The sequence below is a fragment of the Botryllus schlosseri genome, chromosome 5 (genome assembly GCF_051294905.1).
Source record: "Botryllus schlosseri isolate E-star chromosome 5, Bs_hap1, whole genome shotgun sequence".
Taxonomy (NCBI): domain Eukaryota; kingdom Metazoa; phylum Chordata; class Ascidiacea; order Stolidobranchia; family Styelidae; genus Botryllus; species Botryllus schlosseri.
Genome location: NC_137240.1, coordinates 10,277,593 through 10,290,884, shown reverse-complemented (window position 1 = coordinate 10,290,884; position 13,292 = coordinate 10,277,593). Strand labels below are relative to the sequence as shown.

At 43.3% G+C, this 13,292-nt stretch overlaps 1 long non-coding RNA gene across 1 annotated transcript in view; it reads right to left on the bottom strand.

The window, feature by feature from the left end:
• The window catches only part of LOC145438973 (uncharacterized), a 184,586-nt gene that overhangs the window by 128,131 nt on the left and 43,163 nt on the right, over window positions 1–13,292 (bottom strand). The window lies entirely within an intron of this gene.

The window sequence follows — 13,292 nt, the reverse complement described above, 5'->3', positions numbered from 1 at the left end:
GAGACGCGCCCCAGGTATCAGGAAACAAAGGAAGTACGTGATACAAAACCGTCCTTGCCGCCAGTACACATTTATAATGTTCAACCTGCAGGACAAATAGTGCACAGTTATCCCACTCATGGAAGAGAGGACAGTCAGCTCAACACCCCTCCTCCACCTGGTGACACCCCACCGCCGGGGGTACAATCACCCTCGCCCCTACAACCACTGAATAACTTTGGGGGGGCAACACCTCCTGGATCACCTAGGGGGATCTCACCGCGTCAGCTTGCCAATGCAGACCAGGTACCGTTACAACGTCGGAATCCTCAACGTAAAGCACGCAACAATCGATTCCCCACCCGCATCATGAATGGCAATGGATTTGGTAGGCGTGGACAAGGCCCGAGGGCCAGGCCAATACACCAACAGGATGGGCGTAACGCATCATCGAGACCTAACGGACAGCCAACGAGAACAACAAGATCTTCACGCGCTAGTCCAGGACCGGAAACCTCAAACCGAAGTCCGCGAGTGGCGAATACGCAGGATTCCGGGATGGGTGCAGACAACTCACAGATTACGCCGTCCAGCAGCCAGGAAGCCCGCAATATTGCGGATAGTCAAGGTGAGAGATACAATTTTCTTGGAAATCCGAATATTTTCGCTCCTCTAGGATTGTATCTGAATCCCACTCAGGGACAATCCCTGTCCGTTTGTTACTACTGTAAGGCACCGGGACATCAATCCCGAAATTGCGTGGCTAAATTCATACTGTGGCTAAACGATAAGGTTCTTGCTAGAGATGAGGAATTAGGATGGGTAATTCGTGGGCGAGCACGACCTGTACCCCCTCATGTTAAAGAATCTGCAGAACGAAACTGGAAACCGTTCCTTGCGAGAAATAACATACTAACGATTGAAGGACTTGATCGATATCTGGCTGCTCAAGGTTCACCCTCGTTTACACAGAGGACCGCTCTGTGCGAAGCCTATTATGATACCAGGCCAAAAAACCGAGATAGAACCCACTGGCATGATAGGGATCAATGGGGTCCTCATGGACCACCTGCACGTCCATCTGGGAGAAATACCCAAGTGGCCTGGACGAAACCTCAATATCATGATCGGCCGCGTCAATATGATGCTTCATATTGGACGGACGAGGAACTGAATCAAGGTATTCGACTTTCAAAAAACGCCTTGGGGTGCTGATTGATCCGGTGAATCAGCTCCCAGACAATTTAATAATTCAACATACGAAAACTGTACATAATTCATCATTACCCTTATTTACATTTCTTGATATGCCGGATGACCCCCTACAGCCCGATTTTACGGAATTGTTTGGAGGCCAGTTGTTGTATTTAATTGATACAGCAACTGGTACGAAATTCCTAGCTGACACGGGGAGCATCCCCAATTTGATAATGAAAAAGGTCGTTATAACTAAATATCCACGAAGCTGGGAAAAACGTCAACCAATAGACATGGAATTAACTGGAATAGGTGGCTCGTCCCAAGTGGACTCTTTTGTAGTGATTGATATTGGTGGACTGCCCGTTCCATTTGTAACCGGACCAGGAGTCCCACTTAATATCGTAGGGCTGAAATGGATTGAGGAAGTCCAACAATTACCAGGCGTAACTACGGAATTCAAAACCCCGTCTAACGCAAATGAGGAGCTGTCTTTAGCATCATTACTCGAAGGGAATCATTATGACCAAGGTAACGGAACCGAAGTTGGAAGCAGTACTAGCTACACTGTAACCAACGATGGGTTGATGGATGCTGCAAACCAATTTAGCGTGGAGCGGAAAATGGCCGTTGGCGCGAGTACCGAGATGGAAATAACCACTGGTGCGAGCGACGAGTTGAAATTAGCAACTTACGTCACACAGAACCCATGGGAAACTATAGGTGTTGAGACAGGAATGCCTGCTGACACCGTTAAGGAAGACGTCGAGCGTGGAATCCCCGCTGGCGTAAAGATGGACCTGCACGAGAAAACTGGTCCAGAACACTCTCGCGGATGCACTTATCCGGATGACGATAGGAATCCGGCCCATAGTTGCATGGCGACTACTACGACTGACATCCAGAGCGAAATGTCCTCTGGCGAAAATAAAGACCTGCATGAGAAAACTGGTCCTAAGTGCCTTCGTGGATGCACTTGTCCGAATAACCTTAATGATTCGGCCCATAGTTGCATGACGACAGCCGCAGTAATGAGTACTTTCCCAAAAGGTTCAAACGAAGCAGCAATTGCCGGTCAACCGGATGTACATCCGGACATGTCCGACAAGGAGTCTGGGGATTTTATGATGCACGTCTCCCCAGAAAAAGGGTCCCCGGCGGAAAAGGAGTCCGTCGGCGTGACGGTAGGTGCGGGCACGCGCCGAGATCAGAGGCCTACATCGAAGGACCTCGCCCTCTCTCCACCAACACCAACAACTCGGTCATCACGAATCTCAAATCAGCCTATGGCTGGGCCAGTAACCACGTATGTTTTGCAGAAAGACACTCACCCGCGAGTCAAGACGGAACTTGAGGATCTCTGCGCAAAATCCGTGGCGCTGGCCAAACTCCCATACAAACCTCCTGATCTGACGACTCCAGAAAACACCATTATTGCTGATGATGTTTGGAAAGCCGTCTACACACCGTTCGCGTCTGAACTCGAGGACCTGCGAGGCCATCTTGGCGGCCCGCAAACCATGAAATACAAATGCGACATCGAGCTTAAAGACCCCTCGACGAAACCGTTTGTGTCTGGTCCTTATAATCTGAAGGGGGAGGGCCAGGCGAAAGCATTAAAAGAAGCGGTAGACAATTTCCTGGATTTGGGCGTCATTGAACGAGGCTTTGCCGAATGGAAGTTGGCTATATTTGTGGTCCCTCAGAAAATGAATGAGAGACAGAAACAGGAGGATGGATGGAAGCAGGCCTGGAGAGTAGTACAGAATCTCCAACCCCTTAATGCGGCCATAAAATCAATAGAAGTACCTCCACCTCTTGTACCGGACGTAAAGCAGCTCGCCCAAGGCAGAGAAGTGCTTTCTCTCCTTGATTTGAAGAAGGCCTATTTCCACATGGACGTAACGGAAAGGTCTAAACAATATGTGGGCATAGCCATCAAAGGAATGCACGTAAGATGGCGTAAGATGCCGATGGGGCTGAAGACCGCGGTGGCTCTTTGGTCTGCGAATATGCAAGAATGTGTGGTGAAACCTATCACGGAAAAATACCAACAACACATGAAACAAGTTGGCAGGACAGATGAGGAGAATGCGACGCCTATGGAGGCCTACATAGACGACATTTTTCTCAGCACAAGAACGGTAGAAGACCACTTACTGCTGCTACGCATGGTATTTGAACAGCTCGCCAAGATGAAACTGACGGTTAGCATCAATAAGTGTTTCATTGGAAAGCGAAAAGTGAACCTTTTGGGGGCAACCCTGACGGGGAAAGAAATTGAGGTTCAGCCCGAAAGAATAAGGGCTTTACGCGAACTCTCACCACCTCACAATGTATACGAGTTAAGGGGGTGGATTGGCGCACTTCGCTATATCTCGGAGCATATACCTGAGTTAAGTTTGAAGCTGGCCAAATTCGATGCGCTAACAGGCAAAGTCCCTGCGACACAAGGACGAGTGACGCCTGTGCTATGGACCAATGAATTACTGCAGGACTTCAAAATGGCACAAGCAGCCCTCGATGATGCTAAGGTTCTATACCATTTGGACCCAAATCTTCCCATTTTTGTGGAAACTGATGCTTCAGATATTGGGTTTGGATCAATCATTTTTCAGACGGAAAAGGGGTGCAATCCGCCTTTCAAAAAAGTTTACCCAATTGCTTACTATAGTCAAAAGTGGGCGACTCCAACGGCAAAGGCTTATGATCCATGTACAAAGGAATTGAAAGCCTTAAAAGATTCGGTGGAAAAATGGCAATCAATGTTGAGAGCCTTACCCTTTACAATAATCACTGATAATACTGGGGTTTTTGGGCTCCTCAAAAGAATGACAGACAAAGCGAAAAATCCAAGCCCAAAACCCCTAATTCAGAGGTGGCTCAATCATCTAGCAGGATTCCAAATAAAAGAGGTAATTCATCTAAGTACGATGCAGGTATTTACGTCGGATGGACTGTCTCGATCTTATTGGATGGAGATGGCTGCGGGAGAAGATGATCCACATGTTTGGGCGACGATTCCCAAGAAAAAGGGCGTTTCGAACCGACAGAAAAAACCCCGACCGGAAAAAATACAGCAGATGCTGATGTATCACTGTCGACATGAACTTTGCGACAACTCGGTGAACGGGTTCCATCCTTGGGAAGATATTTGCAGTATCTTTCAAAAGAAAACTGGGGAACAAATGGAAAGGGACGAATTACAGAGTGTCATGCAAAGATGTGACAGAGCAATAACTACGGAATATGGTGTGGCAGCCGCCCATGGACATACAAAAGGGACGCCTCCTCCGTACTGTAAATATGAAGGTAACGAGGTACTGTACCATATGACGACTGAAAACAATGCGAGACAGATAATGTCCGCGGGCATTGAACGGATGAACAGGAGGTTCATTCATTTGAGCAAAACGCTAACAAAGAAAAGTAAAAGGCGGAATGTGGTAATTTGCATGAAAGCAGCAAATCTAAGGAATGAGGGACTCGAATTGCTGCAATCAAACGTACAAGACGTGGTATTGTGTGAAGGTCCTATACCACCGACAATCATACAAAATATGTAAATACGTATGGGCAGAGTGTAAATATGTGATATAATAAGGGGGAACGGACAAAAATCCCTTTAATGGGAGCAAACGGACAAAACTGAAACGTCGTACCTAGAAAAAATGCTGAGTCAGCATTTTTCTATCTCGTGCGGAAAAACGAGAGAACAAAAAAAAAAAAAGGTTTAAGTAATAGAAGAAGGCAATTGAATTAAAGGATCATGGGGAATCATGATGAATGACGTCAAGTAGACACACGAGTAAAGCGGGCATATACTGCACTAGTTCCAACTTTTGTGTAAACAACTCTGCTGTTTCTGTAAGTACTAGTTCTGTGTTGAACTATTTGAATATCAAGATACACGAACATCCATTCATACAATAAAAATCTTGAAATATCGAAACAGTTTGAAAGCGTCGCCAATCATTGCACAGGTTCGTAAGAGAATATCGAGCGAATATTTTCGTGTGCCGTGAATATCTTTCATATACCTTTAGTATGAAATGAGTCGCGTGGAATAATAATTGGTATCCTATAAAAGTAAAACTTGTTGCGTTTGGTTGCATACTTTTTATCATTGTTCTTTGTGGTTTTGAAAGACGGGTGGATTTACATCTAAATGTAGTAAGCGTAGTACCTCATGTAATAAATTTTACTCGTTTGAAAATCGACAACGGGAAAAAATACCGGTCACTAGAGTAACAGTATCAATATGAGTGGTATAATATTTTTCGTGATATGTAACCAGTCGCATGCAGGCCTGCACGCTATAATCGCTTGTATGAATATCAACATTACCGCGCACCAGGCTAGGCCTGATATCGTTACCAGCCTGAACTATCGAGTCTGCAGCAGGACTGGCGCATGTGATGACATCGCTGGCCTAAACTATATAGCGTCTGCTATACAGGCCTCGAATGATTTGCCTGCTATCCCTATACTTATGCGATTGTTATGTGATACTGGCTTGTGACTGATAGCATGAACTTGAATAACTTTGAATCTGCGCAATTGGCAACGAACATGCGCGATTGGTAACGAAAAAATTCGAACAGACGTAAGTGATTAGCGTTTATACTAAAACATCAGAAGATGTGTGTTAAGACCGAGTTATCAAAAGATACGACAGGCCTGAATCACATATAAAAGTCACATATAAATGCCGATACGTAACATATTCCGCAGCAGACTTCAATCGTATTATTTGCGAAATAGTTCGTCGTCACTCATCGAGCTTGCGTATTCAATTGGTCGCGCGTGTTGATGAATAGTGAATTGTTGATATTGAAGCGAGATCGAAGAAACGCTAATTAAGCGCTGGACTCGCTGGCAAGCTTACTCGCACTTATACGCGTAAATTCGTCAACACGATGAAGCTTGTCCTACCCATGTATTATGAGCATTGACCCATTTACTTGACCTCAATAAATCGATGCTAACATAGTTTTGTAACAATTTCAAACCCCTCTCTTTTTATTCAAACACCTTCCTTTTTTCCATCTGGCCACGCCATGTAAAAATAAAAGTCGGCGAATGTTAGCTAACATTGGGCGAGACAAATCGATCTGTGTCTCACCTGGTACTTGTTTCTCCGCGCTGCCATTTACGTAGCAATGCCGAATTGCACACTCATTGGCTATTTTGTGGGGTTCTGGTGTTCAGACGTTATTAATGTTAAGATCTTTGGAATCAGTGCAACAATAGCATGCGATTGCGATTAATACCAGTTATTACAAATTCTGATATTTGAAGAGCTTCTTGGAGGTACAGAACTTCAATATACAATTAAATAGTATATTCATATTGAAATGAACCCGAATATTTTCGGCTGACACTCGTCAGGGGTAATCGTCAGCAACTAGTAGAGAATTGGAAAGAACATTGTATATCAACAATCGTATCACAAAATATGACGTCACCAGCATGAAATTTCGAATGAGAGAGCGTTCAATGTACTATTTTTAGGTGGTACACGAACTCCTTTTGTTGATAATTATTCGCACAAATTCTGATATGCTCATGATGAATTGAGCTATCACAGGTCAGGACAGGCCTCACCACTGACCAGTCTGCGCCTCCCCTCTCCTTTCGCGATATATTTTAGAACGAGAAATGAGTGAATTCCACGATTTTGTAAGGTAAAATGTTTAAAATTAGTCATTAATGAGTATTGAGGGAAAATACACGATTATTGGTGCTATAGTCATTGTATGCAGGGCTTTGGAGCAGCCGTAAATTTGCATTGCTCCAGCTCCGGCTCCGGAGCTGTCTTCTATCATACACTAGCTCCTGAGCCGCATTATAACCACTGCTCCGGCTCCAGCTCCGGCTCCGGCTCTGAAAACTATCGAAGGTGCCTGTGTATATCTGGGGTGGGCAACCCGCGGCCTGCGGGCCATATGTGGCCCGCGAGAAGATTTTGAGTAGCCCGCGAGCTAATTTCCCATTATATTATCGAAATCCTGTTATATTATTGAAAATGAATTGCTCAGATTGTGAACTTGCAAGGCCAACCAAAAATGTGATTAGTCTGGCTGCAACACTTGGGATGTTGATGACTAAAATATCAGTTCTGACGCATTGGCAGATCCAGGGTCTAGTCACATTTCAAATAAACCGTCGTACAATAAACTAGAAGAGTAGTAAATTTTTTCTTCGCGCTCCGCGTGTTTAATTGTCACACGATTTCTTGCTTTGTAGCCTACTCCCTCCTGAAAATGAAAAAACGCCTGATTTAGCCGATTTAGTCTAACTATATTCGCAATTACGAGAGAAAGTCTTTTCGCGTTTGGTTGGTTGAATAAGGGAAAATTGGTGCACCGACTTCGAAGTCATTTCGCACCATGACTCAAGGGCCCATAATAAAGTCCACATTGTCAAGCAATCAGATGACTCGCCCGGTGGCATTTACAAATTCCACTACTTTTATAAACATTCTGGGGTCAGACAATAGATTGTCCAGTACAAAACATATGCCTAATTGTTCGGCGGCTCTTTTAAGTGAAGTTCGGTGGTCGTCGTATCTGCTGCACTGGATCAAGAAGTGTTCGACCGATTCCTCCGAGTAACAAATTTCACATAGTCCATCATCATGGCACCCAATACGGTACAGGTGTCCGTTGAGTTTGCAATGGCCTTTCTGGAGTCTAAATAGCGTTGTACTATATTGTTTATCCAGCTTATTCATTTCCTTTGTGGTTTCTTTGTCTTCAGTGAGGCGTCGATAGTGCGAACCAGTCTCTGCCGCATTGAACTCGGAGGTCCACCATCTTTCGGATTGCTCGTTTATGATAGTCTTGCATTCCGATAGTGTTATTTTCAGACTTTCTTCGTCGTTGACTCCTGCTTCGCCCCCGGCGGCCTCCTTTGCGAGGGTGTCTGCGACGTGATTGAAACCGACGCCTTCGTGACCTGGAATCCATATAAAAGCAATAATAATTTCTCTCTTCAAGAGATCTAAGCATACATCGAATATTTTAGAAATTAAATGATGAGTCGAGGAACGGTGCTGTATCGCGTCCAAAGCGCTTAGACTATCCGAAAGAATGGCTATACTATTATGACTTGGCGGCTCGCATTGTCCGGAAACCCATTCCAGAGCTTTGTAGATCGCGAACAACTCTGCTGTAAATATAGATGTTGTTTTGGGGATTCGAAATTTCGAGGAGATGTTCAAAAGATTGACATGAAAACTACTACCACATCCGCTGTCCATTTTGGAGCCATCAGTATATATTTGTAAATATAAGTCATAGTTGGTTTCTACGTAGTCTTGACACTCACGTCCGAACGGTGAGTTAGGGTGGTGATAAGCCAAACTTCGAAGACATGTATCAACTTTTACCGGTAGGTCAATCCATGGTGGAAGGGAAATTGGGCTGGAAACCGCAATGTCAAGTCCCCTTATGCTTGATATTTGAGTGTACATATTAAAAGTGGTAAACTTGATCGAATCTGGGAAAATTTCGTGCCAAGAGTTCTCGCATAGTGGCCGACATGGATGCGTTGGGTGAGATCGGACGTAGCACTTGTATATTAAGCAAGCTCTGCGGTGGCGAATGTGAATCGGTAATTCATTCGTTGTATGTTGGAGTGTACAAATCGGGGTGCTTTTCATTGCCCCGCAACAAATTCTCAAGGCGGCGTTTTGTATCCACTGGATACGGTTTGAATTGTATTTTGGGCTAAACATATATGCCTCAAAGCCATACTCGATCACTGACCGTATAAGTAGCCTACTCTATAAATCGTCATTAAACATTCCTTGGACGCTCCCCAAGTGGTGCCACCTAGGAAACGTATCAAATTCAATCGCGCAACGCATTTCGCTGCAACTACATTGGTGTGCGCTTTATAGGATAATCGTTTATCGAATACGACCCCGAGATATTTAAATTCATCACTGATAGGCACGGTTATCCTATCTATTTTCAGTCGGACATCTGGTAATTTACGTTTTTTGGTGAATATCATAGAGGAGCATTTATTTGCATTTATTCGAAATCCCCATTTTTTACACCAATCTGACAACTTCTCCAATGACGCCTGGAGTGAAGTGGCAACGTGTTCGATATTGAGACCAGTCTCCCACAAACATATATCATCTGCGAATATATTGATGCTTGATTCAATTTGATCAGGTAGATCGTTCATCATGAGGTTGTACATGATCGGGCTTAAAACGCTGCCCTGAGGAAGACCGTTTTCTAGCGGAAATATGTCTGAATAAGAAGACCCCACGCGAACCTGAAATTTTCTATCCGATAAGAACGACCTCAACCAGTCTAGTATGTTTCCTCGCAAACCCTGACCGTGTAGCTTGTGGATTAGTCCATTTATCCAAACCATGTCATACGCTTTCTCTAAGTCTATGAACACAGCTATTGTTGATCGCTGGTTCCATATGGACTTGTAGACATCGTCATGTAGACTCATGATACAATCTTTTGCTGAACGTCTACTTCGAAACCCGCTGAGCGCGGGATGGAGTAATTTTTTGCTATCAAGCCACCATTTCAATCTGTTATTGATCATTCGTTCGACACTCTTACATAAATTGCTCGTGAGGGAAATGGCCCGACGCCATGTTGAACTCACTGTGCAATGTTTGTTTACCCCTTATCTTTTCATTGGATCGCAATCTCATGGTGTATTGAACTGATAAATATTGCTATAGAATCGATTGATTGTAACTTTTTACTGATTCCAAATTCGCAGTTCCATAAGCATTATAGATAGCATCAGTCAGCGGCGCGGACGAACTCTGCAGAGTGCAATCGGGAATGGCCTACACGCCAATTAATGACATATATGGCAATTCAGACATGATTTTTATTTGCTCGAAAATCCAGGGAAACCAAAGTGTAACATACCAACTTTATAGAGCGTGTTAATCATCTCTATTCTATGTAATCTTTCACTATCAACAAAAAAAACTCTTTTTGGAGTAGTGCAACAAAGCGCCTGGCCGTGTTACTAGGCTCAGTGAAGACATTTGTATGGAAAGAGAATAATCAACAATCGGGTGATTATATTTTCATTCGATTAAGACACACCCAATGTACAATGCGATGTACTGAGCATACCGGAGGATGCCGAACGACGCGCATTTGCGGTCTCTTAAACTGACATCCGCCTCGGCCTATAGTGCCCAATGTCACAGCTCATTTTCAATGTTGATCTTTATGCCGAGGCTAGTTCTAGCTCTTCCCATTCCTTGCGGGGGCTTTTTTCATCGGGTCTTTTTTCACCACCAAATCTCGAGGATGATATGAAATGGTTCAAAGGAGTTATTGATATGAGGAAGATCTGCCATCATTATTATCAACCAGCTGGTCACATGACATACCTCAAACATAGGCTACCCTTGTTGGTCGGCGCGAGTTCACTACGGTACATAAAAATGCCCTATGATGATGCGGATCCGCTAAAATTCGAAAATAATGCCTCAGCATTCGTAATTCGCTTCGTAGAGGTATATAGGAGTCGTGAAAAGCAAATATCATAACGAATTGCGAAGAAAACAGCTACGACGTCGTAAAATCTACATCGACACGACAGAATATACTTTCGGGTATCGATATTAACCTGGAAAATTTATTCTGCTGTATTTTACCTGTGCGTCAGTTCACTTTATCTTCATGATGCCCGATTTCAGCCTTAAAAGTATTTTATTTGCTAATATATATCACCATCATTTCAACGAGACTATTTCAATTTAGTTGACTCATTTCCAGCAAATCAGTGTCGAATTAATTTTTCATTGATTAGCAATTTCATTATCTCAACTCTATCACAGGCCGGTATCAAGATGTAAACCCGTGAAAAAAGCATCACTTTCTCTTCAGGCATGCCTGGAACACGACGTTTCGTCATATCGAAGTGTCGAAATTTGCCACCGTAAATACTATAAATTGGAAAATGGTCGAAATTTCAATTTAAGATTGCACGGCCTTTACTGGTCCGAAGTGACCCAAATTTGGGGTGAAGCGTTTTTTTAGGCAATCTGACAAATTTATCACTAAGCGAGTGAAATTTGGAAAAAGTTATTTTTGAACAACCCTACTGAGCAGTCTGCAGTGGTTCTCAACCGCCGGTCCGCGACGACATTCCTGCCGGTCCGCCAGGTATATCACAACTTTATACTTTAATTTCAAGATGCAACGTCGAAGGCTTGTCCATTGATAAAATAAATGAAACATCAAATTTGAAACTTTTTCCAACATTTTTCAATTTCATTTCGCGCTTTGCACGATTTAGTGTCCCTAAATGTCTTGCTGATTAGGTGCCCTTCTCCGAGAAATACGCATGATTTATATGCATTTCGGCGTCAGCCATTACCGCGCCAACACATAATGAAGTTTAGGTTAACATGGGACTCCGAACGGTGGGCAAAAAATTCGGCCGCGAGAAAACCGCTTCAGTCGTGAATGATCGAAAGTTTTCGCTATTGGCGCGATTAAGCTACGTGAACTCTCTGCTTACGCTGAGTGGAATCGATGTGCTCACAAGTCACAAGTACTGGTGAAAACATCCACCCAACTGTAGGGTCTGGGGGCGAAGCCTCCGGAAGTTTGGCTTATCAACCTGTGGTGGCCCCATTACCAATGTTTTCGGAGGTGGGCTGACGAAGTGTTTTTTCGGCCCGGATTTGCGGATGGCCGGTATAGCTGATGTAATGTGTTTTCTTGCGGCAAGCATTGCATTCGTAGTTGCCTGATTAGCCTGCGTCATGGTGGCAGTGGACAATGAGCAAGGTAGCTTGACAAGGTGCTTGGTTTGACTCCGATACGTTTCTTCTCTCGATATTGTCAAAGAGAAGAATATTATTAGAGTTGGCGTGGTCGGTTAAACCCACGGCCTTCGGCGCGAAAGACTGTAAATGACTCTCGGCGGAAGCACGTTTATCTGAACAGGGCAATTTTACCTCGACTTGGCAGACTCACTACCATAATAGCACATAGATGCAATCATGAATATAATTAAATACGATCAAAACCCTCTAAATGTCACTCTCTAGCACCATATAATACAAAAAACGGTTGCATACTTTACATTTTGGCTTCATTTCAATTTTGAAAGTTCACCGGTCCGCTAGACATTTTTTTAAATTTTACCGGTCCGCGAGGTGAAAAAGGTTGAGAACCACTGGTCTATAGAACGGAGGCACTTTGCTTATAGATTACACTGGTCAACACATATTTTTAGGCAGACAAAGTAAGAGTGGTTTTGGGGGTTCTGAAGGGCACTGATTCCGAATATGACCTTAGTTTTTTCAAATTGGCTCTTGTTGTGGAGATAACCCATGGGGCTGTTTTGACCAAAATCTCCCATTTTCGCGGTAATGACTAGATATAAATCGGCTTAGTGGTACTATAAAGTTTAGAAATTCAATCTACTTGTTATTTTTACACACAGAAGACTTTATTAAATCAAAATAATGCAACAGCACTATATTTCTGGGTATTAGATTTATCATAGTTACAGACTTTCACAGATATCATGTACATAAATAAACTCCAGTCACGTATAGAAGTATTTACATAGATACTCAAATAACGTGGCATTAATTCAATCAGTTTTACGTCAACCACCTTTTGTAAATTTGAAATAATCAGTTGGAATACAATATTATTGATATATTTTAACTCGAAATTGCATTTTTGTACGATTTTCGCCTGTAAGCTATTAGTGCAGTTTCTCGAAAGGTTCCGGCAACGGTCTGACATAATATGAACAATGGTTCATCTCATCTGCCCTGGTATCTTTCTATTGTTGTTCTGATGTCTTGTTAGAACCTCTCCCATTGCTAATCAACATGATGATCGGGAGATATATCAAGATGACTGAACAGGAAGTGAACTTTTATGCTCATGTTTGTTCAAGTTTTCGATATGCAGATACGAATTTTCGGACCAACTGTTTGTAGTTGGGTGCTTTGTGATCAGCTAAAAAGTTTTATTTACTACATCTTAGGAGAAATTACATGCTGTGAACTCCTCCTAATGTGAAATTGAAATATTTCATCGGTATTCGAATATACCAGATACCAGATTTAAGCTTCTCGT